The sequence below is a fragment of the Triturus cristatus genome, chromosome 7 (genome assembly GCF_964204655.1).
Source record: "Triturus cristatus chromosome 7, aTriCri1.1, whole genome shotgun sequence".
NCBI lineage: Eukaryota > Metazoa > Chordata > Amphibia > Caudata > Salamandridae > Triturus > Triturus cristatus.
Window position 1 is genome coordinate 1820063098 of NC_140590.1, and position 14852 is coordinate 1820077949.

Sequence of the window (14852 nt, forward strand, 5' to 3'; positions counted from 1 at the left end):
AAAAATAAGAATTAAAAACACCTTACCTTATCGGCGGCGTCCCCGGGCTTCCCTTCTTCTCCATCGTGATTTCTCCTTGAAAACTGCGAATGCGCGGGCGCCCGCGCATGCGCATTCCTCGTGAGAAAAGCTCAGGCACCCGCGCATGTGCAGTTTTCAAGGTAAAGTCATGATGGAGAAGAAGGGAAGCCTGTGAACGCCCCCGATAAGGTAAGGTTTTTAATTCTTATTTTCAATGTTTTAATAGTGCGGGCGGGAGGTGGGCGGGAGGCCAACTCCGCCCGAGTGTGCAGAGATTTGCAGTTCCGCCTACTTTGCAGAACGCTGAACAGGCTAAACTCCGCACATTCCTTGGGCGGAACGGAGTTGTCCGCCCACCTCTAATTTAGAACGCATTTTGCTGGTCTTGTGTCCAAGGTTGAAGGAGAAGGGGATGGGCAGAAATGTACCTGCCACCAGGGAGACACTTCCAGATATTTCCTGAAACAGGGCTGCTTTTGTGTGAATGATATTTATTATTACAAACATCTAAATTTCTTCTCAAACCTGTTGGTATTTTTTCGTTTTTAGACATGAAAACATTGTTGTATTTTTTAATTAATTTCATCAGAATACATTTTGTTGTTGTTTCATAATAGTTATGGAAATTGATCCTTGCACTGAACCTTCAAACAATCAGAGCATATTGACAGCACTTTTTAGTCATTATGTTGACAATATGAATCTTTTTTGATCTTTTATTTTGTCGTTCATCTCTAAATCCTTTACAGCTTCTTCTGTAAGCACTAAAATAGCTTAATTTCATCTGAGGTGTGGGTACCTCACAGTGTTAACAAATTATTTAATCTTCAGAAAAAGACAACTGTTAATTTAATCAAGAGGTGACCTCAATTTAAGTAGGCCTCTCTTTATAGATTTGTCCGTTAATTTGGAAAAATGTGAATCAGTAAAAGTAAAATTAAGATTGGCAGATAGTGCTTGATATCCTTCCAAGAAATAATATCATAACTGGAAGTTCTATAAAGAAAATTAGATTTGGTTTGAGTATCAGCTAAATCATATGAAGTACAACATTGTTGACCTTGCTGGCCATAACCAGAATTTTGTGTAATTGATTAAATATTGGCAGTCAGAAGCATGACCCACTTTGTTCAGTTTACAAGATTTACTCCTTCCTGAAGGAACAAAGGTAGCTTATTTTCGCAAGATATCACAATTTTCCTGAGGGCAATATTCTCATTGTATTGACAGGGGCTGCCAGTGGCATTGCCTTTGATCCTGCAGGTCGTGACACTGAAGCGACCATGACTGATCCGCAGGTTGTTTCCATAAGGTGATCCCATTTTCAGACAAATAGCTTGGATAAGTGTCTTTGGGGCATGGATAAAGGTGTTGGTCTCTTTGCATGGTGCCTTGGGGTGCTCAAGGTTTATCACACACTTTTTGTGCATTATAATGTTGCAATAGTCATCACCAGCACTCTTCGGATTGTCGAAATGTTCTCTGAGGAATCTGATGTAACCAGTCTCTGCCGTAATTGGTTTGCAGTCAGTGTAGGAAGTGGCAGATAATGCCAGAGGCAGGAAGTACAGGAAGAGCAGTATCATTGGAATCATCTTGATCATCAGCCGACTAGACCTATAATTTTAAAGAAAGAGAAAACATATCAAGTGGCTGCTGCAAAGACGGGGAGAGGAGTTGGCCTAACGGCTAGGGCGCTCGACCTCAGACCTGGGGAACTGGGTTCGAGTCTCAGTAATGATGCCGAACATTCTGTGATTCTGGGCAAATCCCTTAATCTCCCCGTACCTAACAAAAAAAATTAATGTGTGTCCTCATGTAATGTAACTGGTGCTATGTAAAGTGCTCTGTTACCTGATTGGATTCGGGTCAAGTTTGCGCTGCATAAAACTCTGCAAAATAAAAAAAAATAAAAAAATAATGATCATTTGGTCACATGGCTTGAAAATCTGGACACTGACAGAAAAAGAATCCTTGCAAAAATATGTAACTAGTCCTCCATACACAGACTGACCAAACATATTGCATGACCTCCACCCACCTGTAGGTTATTACCTCTCTAAAACTTTGCAAACGTTTGTATTAAACAGTACAGTTTACTCGCATTTTTATACCCATTAGGTATATTTCTCTTTAGAAGAGTAACTTGTTCTAACCCTTGCCCACTCTCTGTTCTTTGTGTCTTCCTGTAGCTACCTCTCTCTCCTTTGCATTGTTGCACTCTCACAAGTGCTTCAAGTTTGTGTTATTTTCCCCTCACTTTCTCTATCTTCCAAGTCAATTCACTCTCCTCTGCATCCCTCTCTCACCTCCTTACATCGGTACATAGCCATGAAACTTAGGGGTAGATTTTTACACGTTTTGTTCTCGGTAGCGTCACAAAAGTGATGCTGGCCAGCGCAAAATGTTTTTTACCAATTTACTTTCCAGCGCAAAAATTGTTTTGCATTGAAAAGTACCCTGAAAGTAACACAAAGCACTGTTTTGTATTACTTAGCAACAAGGAGGCGCTACATGGTTGTTCCCATGCTACCATCCATGCCTTTTGACACAAAACCCTATCTATTTGTTTGTTGTTGTATGTGTGATCTACCATCACACTCAGAATGAAGTGAATGTGGGTTTAGAAAGTGGAGTTCTTGCTTACAGGATGAAGAGTAAAGATGTGTATAATTCTCTCTGTGTGGGGCATAGTCATTGGTGAGTAATCAGGCTGGGTAGGACACTACAACTAATGACAAGGAGAAGATAAGGAACCTGTAGATCAACAGTGCTCTCCCAGAGAGTTTGCCGTGGACCAGCAAACTGCTTGTGAGTGCCACGTGTGCTGCATTCAAAGTGCAAAATCAATGCTGGCACCTGTGGAATCTCAGCATAATGCCAGCCTGTGCAAAGCTTTCAAAGATAAAAAAAGTAGCATTGAAAATGTACTCAACAGTGGCCAACAATCTAATGGAAAGTGTGCCAACAGAGGTATACTTTGCCAATTAATGATATGTATCATAGGAGTGATAACTCTAAAGGCACATGCAACCAGGTTTTGAAAGGCAGCATAGGGTGATAATCAAGTTGAGCTGTAAAATGATGTGCTATGAAGCAGAGATCAATCAGGTGGTTACGAAGAGAAATATAAGAGCAAAGTCAATTAAATATCATAGCATTATCTGCTTATCAAACCTTTCGGAGATTAAAGGACTTGTCTTGTTACCAAAGCATCAGGGCATAACATGTTGTGAAGTGGCCCCAAATAGAGGTTCGTGGTCGTGCTTCAAGAGCTGTCCCTAAAGGAAGTGGCCCATCCAGGAAAGCTGCTGTGTGAGGGCCCAGAACATCTCTACAGATCTTCGTCAAGATAAATAGCTCTAATGAAGAGCAAGGCTGAGGTCAGTTCCTCAATTTGTCAAAGATGACCCTGAAGCCAGCACATCGCAAGGACTTACAGATGGTATGAATGGTACAGGTCCAAGTGGACAGAGCATACTCTCACTGTCAGTAACAGTCACAACTTGGTATACTGTTGCTGCATTTTTAAAACTGCCATGATCATCTGATACTGCCTAAAAACACAATAGTTCGACTACTTGGATAAAGATTTGAGGATTTCATAGATTCCATAGATGAAACAGATGACAAAAACATCATCAAGTATCTGAAGAACATGGCTGGTGAAGGTCTGAAAGAAGCCATAAAAAATCCCACAAAATGGTGAAGTGATGTACAATCAAATCAAAGCAGCCTGGAATGCTGAGTTCAACCCAGTGACAATGTAGGTTACAAATGATACATCTTCAGTCAAGAATGCCAGAGAGTAGGGAAAACCATTGATTGTTAGTTGAGAGACTGGATCTCCTCATAAAGCACTGTAAGTTCAATTAATTTAATGATGAGGAAGTTGCCCGCCTCAGAGTTATAGATTAATGTATCTCAGATCCCTGTCGATGACAAATGCTGATGGAAACACTGAGCTTGGTACATACAAGCCCTTACAGGTGCCCGAGCTGAGGAACGTTTTTTTCATCAAGCGGCTGACCTGGTGGCTATAGTAGCCTAGAGTGCGTCAGGCATGAACATGAAATGAAGGCCCAAGCTTAAAGCTAGAGATGCAAATCATTGCCTGCGCAGAAAAAGAAAATGTGTTTCAGATGTGCATTGCCATACCACATGATAGTAGATGTCCCCAACAGCTGTGACAAAGCAAATTATTTTGCGAGGGCTTGCAAGATGAAGGGAGAAGTAGGTATGTCACAGCGTGAAGAACAAAATGGCGACTTAGCGCTGCATCAACAACAATCGGTGTGCTCTCACAAGGCCAAGTTGTCACATAAAATTAGGCAAATTGACACCTAACAAAGTTGATTCTCATCCAAATTGTAGTCAAAGAGTTTGCCAAAAAAGGTTTCCAAGAAAAGTGACAATGATAATTGCGAAATGTTGATGTTAACTTCAGAGAGGCTTCCAAAAAGCACCAAAGACTAACAAACATTGTCCAAAAGTTCTCTCTGAAGAGAAATGGGTGTTTACTATATTTTATTCTTGTTTACGGTCCGTCGATAAACATCAATCTGAGGAGAAATATTGAAAATTATCTCCATTTCCAAAACTCGCACCCTTCAGAAGTCAAGGTTCCATTGTAGCCACGATGTAGCACAAGAAATGCGTGGTACAAGCCCCTATTCATATACTTCCCAGCACAGCTCAGTTAGACTGATATCAGTGAACTACAATATTATCGCTCGTCATGAAATAGAAATTCAGGGGCTTATTTATGAGCCCTTGCATCACTTTTGCACAGCCGGTGCGTCACTTTTTGTGATGCACCAGCGGCGTAAAAAATGCACCAAGTTGCGCCATATTTACAAAGTGACGCATTTAGGAAGATGCGTCACTTTGTAAACCCCTGCGCCACATTATACCTGCGCCAGGTATAATGTATGCAGGGGGGGCGTTCCGACGCAAGTAAGCCTCGTAGAAGTGACGCAGTGAAATCTATGAGATTTTACTACATCACTTCTAGGACGCAAATGTGTCAATATCTTACGCAGGATCATTTAACATGGGACTTGCCCATGTGTAATGATGACCAATTGCTGGAGTTGCGTCACTTTTGTGACACACTCCATCAATGCGTCATTTTTGCACCTGCAGATTAGTCAGAAATACTGACTTATCTGTAACTCCTTGTGACATGATACGTCATACTGTAAATATGACGCATCGTAGGTGTCATAAGGAGGGTGCAATGAAAAGTGACGCATCGCTGTTTTCTCGCAGTGATGCGTCACTTTTCATAAATGAGGCCCTCAGTTTTCTTTATTATTCATGGGTTAGGAAAGCTCTGTTACATATGAATGTGGATGTTTGCCCTGTTGCCCAAAGACACAGAAAAATTGTGTTTCAGTTGCAAAAAGCTTTCGAAAGTAAACTTAATTAATTGCTCAAACACAATATCATTGAACACTCCACTGATCCAACACATGGGTATCTCCCATTGTAGTGCCTAAAAGAGACAGTGAAGGAGCTGAACACCTTTGCATTAACATGCAACAGGCCATTAAGAGAAATTGACATTCAGGCCCACATGTTGCTGAAATGATAACTCATTTGAGTGCTTCAAAGTGTTTCTCTCGAATTGACTTAAACTAAGTATATCACCAATGTGAACTGAATGAGAACTGCAGGTACATAACAACCTTTTCTAGACACATTGGTCTGTTTTGGCATAAGCAACTGAGTTTTAGTCTGTCCTCTTCTGCAGAACTTTTCCAAGAAGTAATTACAGCATGTTGTTAAAGCCTACAACTATAGCAATGACATATTTATTTATATAGCTACTCAGAAAGAGCATGACAAAGCTCTCATTCAAGTATGTTGAGCGCTAAATGATGCTGGGTCGACTTTGAATGCTGACACATGTGAACTCCATAAGACATGTTTGAAATTCTTTTTCCATACCATTTCTGATGGGGGTATGACACTTGATCTAGCTAAAGTGCAAGCGATACCTAGTGCCAATCCCCCACAAGAATTTTCCATGTTACATTCAATTCTTGGGACAGCCAGTTACTATTCTAGATACATACAAGACTTTGCGACGGTCAGTGCACCATTGTGAGAACTGATTAAAAACAATGTTGCGTTTCATTGGTCACGTGAGTGTGAAGAAAGTTTCAGGAGAATCAAGCAAGCCATTAAGAATGCCACCGAAATGGCTTACTTTGAACCCAAGCTTCATACCAAAGTTATCGTTGATAGCCCTCTCGGGCTAGGCGCAATTCTTGCACAGCACAATGAACAGCCAAATGTTGGAGGCATATTGTGGCATACACCAGTAAAAGCTTGTCACAAACTGATTGTGCTTATTCACAACCTGAGAAAGAATTATTGGCAGTGGTGTAGGCTTGTGCTCCTACATGGCAAACGTTTCACAGCAGAGACCGATCATCAAGCACTGTTGACAATATTTGGCAATTCAAAACCCAAAATCCAACCTTGTTTTGAATATATTGGAGGTCTGAGACGACAGGAACACAACTACATCATCATTCACCTGCCCGTGAAGGATTAAAATCCTGCTGATTCTTTTTCAGAAGTGCCCATAAAATGCCCTGGTACCCGATCTAAGGCATCTGAAACCTACATAAACGTCACTGTAAAATCGAGCACATCACCTGCCATGTCATTAGAGCAAATTGTCATTGCCACGGGCAAAGACAGTGACATGTCGAAAATGAAAGACCCTATTGCTCATCAATCATGGAACCAGAACTCTCGACCGCTAACCAGTGACAGTGATTACTTAATATTTAGAAATGTCAGAGATAAACTGTATGTAACCCAGGAAGGCCTCATCTTGTGAGTTACACATATAATCAGTGATGTCATCAATGGCATCATTTATCATGCCATGCGTGATGTTATATGTGTGGTCATAAGCAGTGCATGGCAGGGGCACAAATTATAGTAAGCTATGCTATTTTTAACTCCTGTGCTTTTTAAATTTTTTTATTTATGACATATTAAATGGCATCACTGATGACATCACTGAAGATATCTTCAAATGAACGTGTTAATTTTTTTTTATAGTTTACATAGCAGCGGGTAAGTACCATATTACTTATTTTAGTTTGTGGAGATGTCCTTATATTTCTCTGCATCAAGAATGTGGCATCACATCTGGCAGGAAGCACGCTCGGGTCACTTTGTTGAGTTCAGCTTTCCATCAGCCTTGAAATTAGCAAGAACCTAGTTACATACTACTAACGTAGAAGGGACAGGGCTAAACAGGTGGCGCTTGTAGGTGATTTTGCACATTTGCAGACTCAGTAATTGAAAGGTACAACCATAGATCTCAGACTAGGAGACAACAAAAAAGAACCCACTTGTCTAGGATGGTCAATACAGAAGAGATGGTGATCCAATAAATCAACGATGCATTCATCTCCATCAAGGACTTCAGATTGATTTTCAGTGTGGAATTGTAGAAAAAAACACACCTGCTTTGTCAAGAACAAGAAGATGGGTTGATTTGTCCTTTACAGAAAGGGAGCTTTAACGAGGGCACCAACTCTGTTTATATTTGTAAGTGCCTCTCTTTAATGTTTAGTATCTGTGAAATAAGCTTCAGGTCCAGAATTGAACTCTACCTGTGTATTTATCCAAGAAGCCTCCATAGCTATTATTTGACTGGGAAGGGGGTTGTGCACCCCCCTCCCAGAGTCTATTATGGTCTCAGGGACTTCATTCCTAGGTGCCTACCTTTAACATAGGTGGGTGGCCCGGTGCCCACCGGGGCACCCAAAACAACACATTGAGGGCTGTGGGGTAAACCCCAGGTTGGATGCTGCCTCAGCCAGCTTCTCACATGGTGCCAGCCAGTGCTGGAGATCTGGGTAGGCCAACACCTTCCACACCTTTGCTACCTGCCTCTTAAACAGGACAAATATGAGGACAGTGAACCTATAGAGGTGTCTCCATAGCCCCAACAGGCAGGATTTGGGTTTGAGTGCAAGGAAATAGTATGCTAGTTCAGCAACTGAGCAACAGAGCTATACTGGGTGCAGCAATGGGCAATCCCACATCATATGGTAGAACCCAGCATCTAGCAATTTGCAACAAAGGCCTTCAGGAGCCAAAGTCGGGAACATGCACTTAATGTGCTGAAGAGAGAGGTAAGTATGGTTTTCCTAGTTAAAATGTTTGAAACGGAACCTTGGGTTACAATACCTGGCCTTCACCTGTTGGGGTGCCCAGGTCCAAGCCTTATTCGACAAGGGCTGCAGGAGCACTCTATGCTTGGGTAGAGTGAGGTTTAGGAATGTGTAGAGGGTACTGATAGCGTATAGTGCCATGAGGCAGAAGTTTTTCCAATCCGATAGATGTGGGGGGCCCACGCTACTTGTTGTGTGAAATGTAAAAAACTCACCTGTTCTCAGCTGTGTTTGTCCATGGCGTCTTGAGAAGACATGAGGACACCCTCTTGATTGAGGTCCCCCAATCGGTCGACAACTGCCTCCCGCCACACACCCGTGTCACATTGATGCGCAGCGCCAGCTAGATGAGGTAAATCCCAGATCTCGATGGAAGGGGACTAGAGGGTGGGGGTCCTTTGCCGTAAACAATTCTGCGCCACCAGGTAGCTGCTACAGACATCTAACACATATCATGATGAGGGTGAACAGTTGAGTTGGACAATGAAGTGTAAATGCTCCTGTTACTTGGGACTTTGCAAAGGTATATTAATTTGGAGCAAGTGGGAACCCATAGCTATGCCATCAGTCACTGCAGCTGCACCACCGCGTAATTCTCCAAGTCCACTTTTCAGTTCAGGGCATTACAGTGTGGTGAGTGACATCTGCCACTCCAGATTAAGTTGAGCAAAGACCATGGAGCTCGCATAATGAACTTATGGGGCGCACCATCAGGAGTGCAGCAGAGAAGTAAAGTAATCACAGCAGCGCCAGCACCTTGGATATCGCATTAAGGGCTTAGTGGGGAATGGGGTAACAAGCACCAAAAGGGCATGGGCCAGTGGCTATATCCCAGTGCCTTGTCTCCATTACCCTCCCTAAGATTCTTCTCCAAGTGGTAAATTTGGATTCCCTGGTATTTGAAGGCATCATAACACCACTTAAGGCAAGCTTTCGTCAGGGCATACCTGTATAGTTCAGAATGCAGCGCAGTGGGAAGAGGCATGAATTAGGACAGATTACACTGAGGCCTGAGATACCCCAGGGCATCATCCGCATATAGCGAGATGAGGTAGTTTGCCACCAACTCCTGGATTCCCCACTGTTGATCCCACTGACAAAGCTGGCAAGCCAGCGGTCCCATGGCAAGCGCATAAATTAAAGGGAAGAGCAGGCACCCCTGTCCAGTGCCTCTCCATACAACACAGCTGTCTGTGATCATCTGTCCGGTCTTAACCCGCACCGTTGAATTTTAGTACATGGTGCAAATCCATCTCAGGAAGCCAGGGCCAAATCACATGGACTCCAGGGTGAGGAAGAGATTATCCCAACTCAGGGTGTTAAATGCCTTTTAACGACACAGCCAGCCAACCCAAGGCATCCACAGGAGTATCATGTATAAGGCCTTATGGACAGCGGATACTGGTAAGGGTGCTGCACCCTGCTATAAAACCATATTGGTCAACATGCACTGGAGCGTTGATAATAGAACGCATGCAATTACCTAGCACTCTGCCCAAGATCTTACAGTTGAGGTTCTGCAAAGAGGCAATAAGAGCGAACGTCCAATGGGTATTTCCCGGTTTGGGCAGGACAATGATCAGGGCCTCACGAAGCATCTCCAGGAGGCTTCTGGTCATTTTGGCCTCATGAAACATCTCCAGCAGGTGCTGAGTGGTTTGTGCGGAGAAGGTGGCATAGTATTCAACCTGCAGCCCATCAGTGCCCGGCATCTTGTTCTGGGCTATGTGTGAGATAGCTGCCTGTAATCCTTTAGTTGCAGGGCTTCGTCTACCACGGCCTGCTTTGCTAGGTTCAGACTAGCCAGCAGTAGGTTGTGTAGGAACCGCTGTGTGTGATCTGACGGGTGGTGGTCCGCTGCCACATACAAGCACGCGGCATAGCTGTGCACCATTTCTAGTCATATTTCAAGCTAACCCTAACCTTTACACTCTCCCTTCCTCTTTCCCTACTGCTACCTCTAACCCTAATGACACTCTTACCTGTCCTAAAGCTGAAGCTATCCTTCTCCCTTTCCATTTTTGTTTTACATGTTTTAACTTACAGTTTCATTTTCGAAATGTTCTCACTTTTTATTAGGCCTGGGCTAAAATTCCGTTCCGCTCACGTAAATTGCGTTAATTTGACATTTTCGCATTCCGCGGAGAGCGCGAAAATTTCAAAGTTTCCGGAATCCGCATTTTACCAGAAATGTTTTGCTTGCTCGCGCTGTAAAATAATACATTCTCGCGTGCGCACGATCGCCTGAACTGAATACCCGCGTTCGCCGACAAGTTTTCCCGATCCGGTCGCGTTCTTCATGAGATGTTGGATTGTTGGTAGCCATTTGCGCTGTCTCGCGACAGTTCGCGCCCGCAGTAACGTCATTCGTCGCGTGATCACGTCTTTCTTCTCGTGATCATGCACCGCGAGACAAGTGAAAATAAGATGGCCGCACCCGCGAGCAACCGCATGGATAAGTTGGCGAGCCGCGACCATGCAGAAAATACCGCGAACGAGCGTGAAAAAAACTTCCGCATCTTCGCGATATTTCCGTGTGTTTGCGGTGATTTTTAACATTTTCGCGATAATTTGCGAAAGTGAATTTCGCACATTCCGCCCACCCCTACATTTTATTTCAAAATTTAGAACCAAAACTGTTTTATCAGCTTCTGTTACTCTGACTGAGTACTGACTGAGGCACCATATTGATTGTTCATTGTTTTTGTTGTTGAACTCTTTTGGTCAATGAAACTGTTACCCTGGAAAGATGTTGAAGATGTTCAAAAATTTTAAGTGGAGCCATAATAGTCGTGATCTTAGGGAACATGATGCGCCTTTGTGCTCTGTGTCAGCTTATTCACGACAAGAAACAATGGAGTATGTGAGCTCTATAAATGCATTTTATTTACTCCATTCATTCAGCTGCAAAGACCTGGTGTGGGTGTGGCTTGCTGCTCTGCTGTCTGGAGTGTGAACTAACTGCTCCTCTATTTCTCTAGCTTCAACAGGTGTAGGGTATGAGGTCTTTTCTTGGAGTTATGGGTCAAATAGTGTAACTGGACAGTACAAATCAACAGAAGTGTGGACTCTCACCCCATCGCTCCTCCCCTGCTAGTACATGCTCATGTCACGTCCAACTGGAACCTACCTTAATATGCACACATATGGCCCCCAAAACATACTTTGCTTTGGTATCAGAGACTGCTGGCAAATATTTTTGCTTTGATAACTGTGCAACTTAGAACACTTTTTACAATTGTTTTTTTTTGGAGGGGTGTCCCATATGTCAGAAAATAATCCATCATTAGATATTTACAGACACTAGACACTGTCCTGCATTCTGGTACATGTATTCCTGCATATATGATGGGAAAACCTACACCAAAAGTATCAAAATGCAAAGAAAACAGATAAGGGCAAATTAATCATCAGATGTGAGTAGTTCAAAATGTTCTTGTTTAGTAATTAATTGCGTCACTTTTGGTCCCACTTTCTCAACATGTAAATCAAACCTGCAAGTACCAGTGTGCTAAGAATAAACCAAGACCAACAGATAAAAGAAACTGGTGGAAATCTCAGCTGTATCATCTGATGAGTTAACATCCATGGTTAAAGGGTCAATGCCCCTAAGTGTTTTAGGTGAGCCAATTTCTATTTTTCCATGTTCTATTTTTAAGACATAAGACAGGGGCATTAAAATGTGTGTGTGTGTGTGTGTGTGTGTGTGTGTGCAAAGGTTTACAGTCAAGAGTTGTACAGAACAGTTGGTACAATTTTAAACATTAATTTGAAAAACATGTAGTCACTTTTAAATATTAGCATGATAACAGTTGTTGATTTTCTGGATTTTATAGAATGTAAGGTCTCAGCCAATGCGGTAACAGATTCATACTGACGTAGCATCACGCAGCGTTACCCAACACAGGCTTCGACTAGCCTATAGGGCAATCAGGCAGTGCCCAATAGCAGCGGTGGGGTGGTGGGGCGTGTAATGGGGATTTTGAGGGACGTTGTAGAGGGAAAATAAAAAAAATAATTACATTTCCCTTGGCATCATCCCTCGAAATTCCCCCTTACCCTGCCCACCGCCACCGCCCCACCTCTGTTACCTGCACGGACTGCGGCTGCCCGATAGGCTGGTCTCACAGGACAGTTCATGGTCTGTTTTATGGTCTATTTGAACAGTTTTTACTGCTAGTATAACAAACATTGTCTGCAGCAAGCTCAAATGCATACAGTGTTTCACACCTTAGAAAACACTTGAACAGCATGTCTTTACAAGTTTAAAACTGTCCCTATTTTGAAACACGGGCCACTTTTTTAGATTGCACTAAAAGGGGCCACTTTTAATTTGGTGCATGAGCCTAATTTATGTCCCAGTTCAGGCTAACCCAGCACCCTGTAAAGGCTTAATGTTGCTGAACGAGCTGTCCATCTCCAGTTAGAGGCACAATGTGCTCCTATCAGCCAATGGGAGCCTTCCTCGACAGTCGCAGTACAGCTTCAAACTCAGAGCAGTATCTCATGAAGAGAGGACGGGAGAGCTACGTTTAGACAGTCTCTGGCACAGTTTTTGGCTGACTAGTTTTGTAAGTAGTAGATAAGCTGAAGAAGTGATATTTTACTACTACGCTAGACAGTGGTATGTGGTTACTTGCCCCAGAAACATTCAAGCCATCTGCTCCTTTGAGCGGGAAATATAGCAGCATTTGTTGACATATCTAAAGTAAACAACTATACATAATATGCTCCCATATACAAATCCACATCCCAGCACAATCAAAACAAAACAGGCCACATCATATCAAAACAGTTAAAACTGAACTGTCTGCTCTGCGGTACAACGCAATAAAATCACATTGCAATAATGCAGCACAGAAACACCGCAGCACAAATACAACAAGACACATCACCATCAGAACAACATTCCATGTGGCAAATGATCACAACAACTTGTGTTACACATTACCACCTCCAGAACCCTGTTTTCATAATCTAGTCGTAATACATGTTTACCGGAAGTGCTGCCTTAATTTACCACCAAGGACATGTAATAGCGCCAGTCAGAGCTGTTTTGTGGTCTGGCCTTGTGTCTCTACACAGTCAACACAAAGCACTTAGAAGAAGGGTTTCTGCCAAACACAAAACCCTAAAGTTTGTTATCACACCTCCATGCAGACATATGGAACATTAAAAAAAGAATTTTTTCTTAAATTCAGCACCTGGAACTAGTAAGCACCAGTGAGGCATGTGCCACAATTTGGACAGAAGGCACAACTAAATGCGGATTATTTTGCAGTAACCTCACAGAGCTTACCTTGTGGGGGTTTGAGTGAGGCTGGTATCTGGTTCCACTGGTTTACAGTGAGTGGAGGTGATGTGTGGCACAGTGTGCCAGGTCCTGCTGCCCGAGCAAGTAGCAAAGCTTTGCAAAATGAAATCTGCAATTAACAGTGCTTGTTGTTTTATGGGCAGACCTGCAGATTGTTTCTGTGAAACATTAACGCTGACACTAGTTAATTTAGTTCATTTCTCGAGCACATTTCAATTAAAGAGAGTTAGAATGAATGGAAACTTAAAACCTTTCCACTCAGTTTGATAAACGAGAACACTCATTCCCTTGGGGCATACAATGCCCTCTGTGTTTGGCTCAAATATCATCACAACAGCAAACACCTGTTTTCCAGTTGGGTCAAGACTAGTAAAAAGAGGAGTTAAACCCTGCCCCTCTGCATGGATATGAGTTTTGTGTAGTGCTACATGCCAGCAACTTGGTAAGCACTATTCAGGAGTAGATACTGGGGGAGAGAGATAGCTAGAGAGAGAGAGAGAGAGAAATACATCTTCCTTTCCTGCCATGGAGACAACTCTGCGTGTCCCCAGGATGACCTCCAGTCAGTCCTATTTTTTTCTTCCCCCATCACCTGCCCACCCCTTGATGCCCCCACACTATAATCCTTTCAAGCAGAGCAGAGTCTCACTGCTGACCCACCCACTGAGGCCATCTGCCTTCACGTAAGTGTCAATATTGTTCACTGTCTGACTATCTGAGTGACTATCACCTGGGCATGAATACAGCTGGGAATCCATTGCTCTTCCCAGTTTGTTTCTTTTGCTGTCTCAACTTTCCTTTCACCCTCTACACCGAGGATGTTTGGAGGCAGAACAGTGTCAACGCTACGTGTTGGGGTGTGCACCGTTTCAGGGTTTATTTAACTGGCGATGCATTGTGTACATCTGGTGTCTTCAGTAGCCCACACTTCAGTTGTGTAACTCAAAGTGACGCCTCTCCCTGCAGAATAGGATGAGCGACCCCTGAGTCTCACAAGTATGTTTTGGACGTGGATTGATTGTGGACCCTTTGAAGTACTGGCCATTGAGAGGTAGGGGGCTCCCTGAAGGGATGGCACCCCTGCACCAAAGGGGCTGCAGAGGCCTGTGTTACGCCCCTTCCCCAGTTGTATATTAAGATCCATTCCCGGGGCTCTTTCTTATTACAGAAGGGGCCGCAGATGCCTGTACACCCTCCTTCTGCAATACTGATAGCATTCACGCACATGGAACAATCATTGAAGGCTGTTCCCTCATTTGCATGGGAGCACAGCCCCATGCAAATGAGGGAATCACTTTGCCTCTGTGCCC

General features: G+C 43.3%; 1 long non-coding RNA gene across 1 annotated transcript; it reads right to left on the reverse strand.

Annotated features, from left to right (window-relative positions):
• Positions 1–597: 597 nt before the first annotated feature.
• Positions 598–13635, reverse strand: LOC146813267 (uncharacterized). The gene is made up of 3 exons (XR_014966023.1): positions 13528–13635; positions 1876–1913; positions 598–1638 (listed from the first exon to the last, which is right to left on the reverse strand). It is a non-coding gene; the product is annotated as an uncharacterized LOC146813267 (long non-coding RNA).
• Between the last annotated feature and the right edge of the window lie 1217 nt (positions 13636–14852).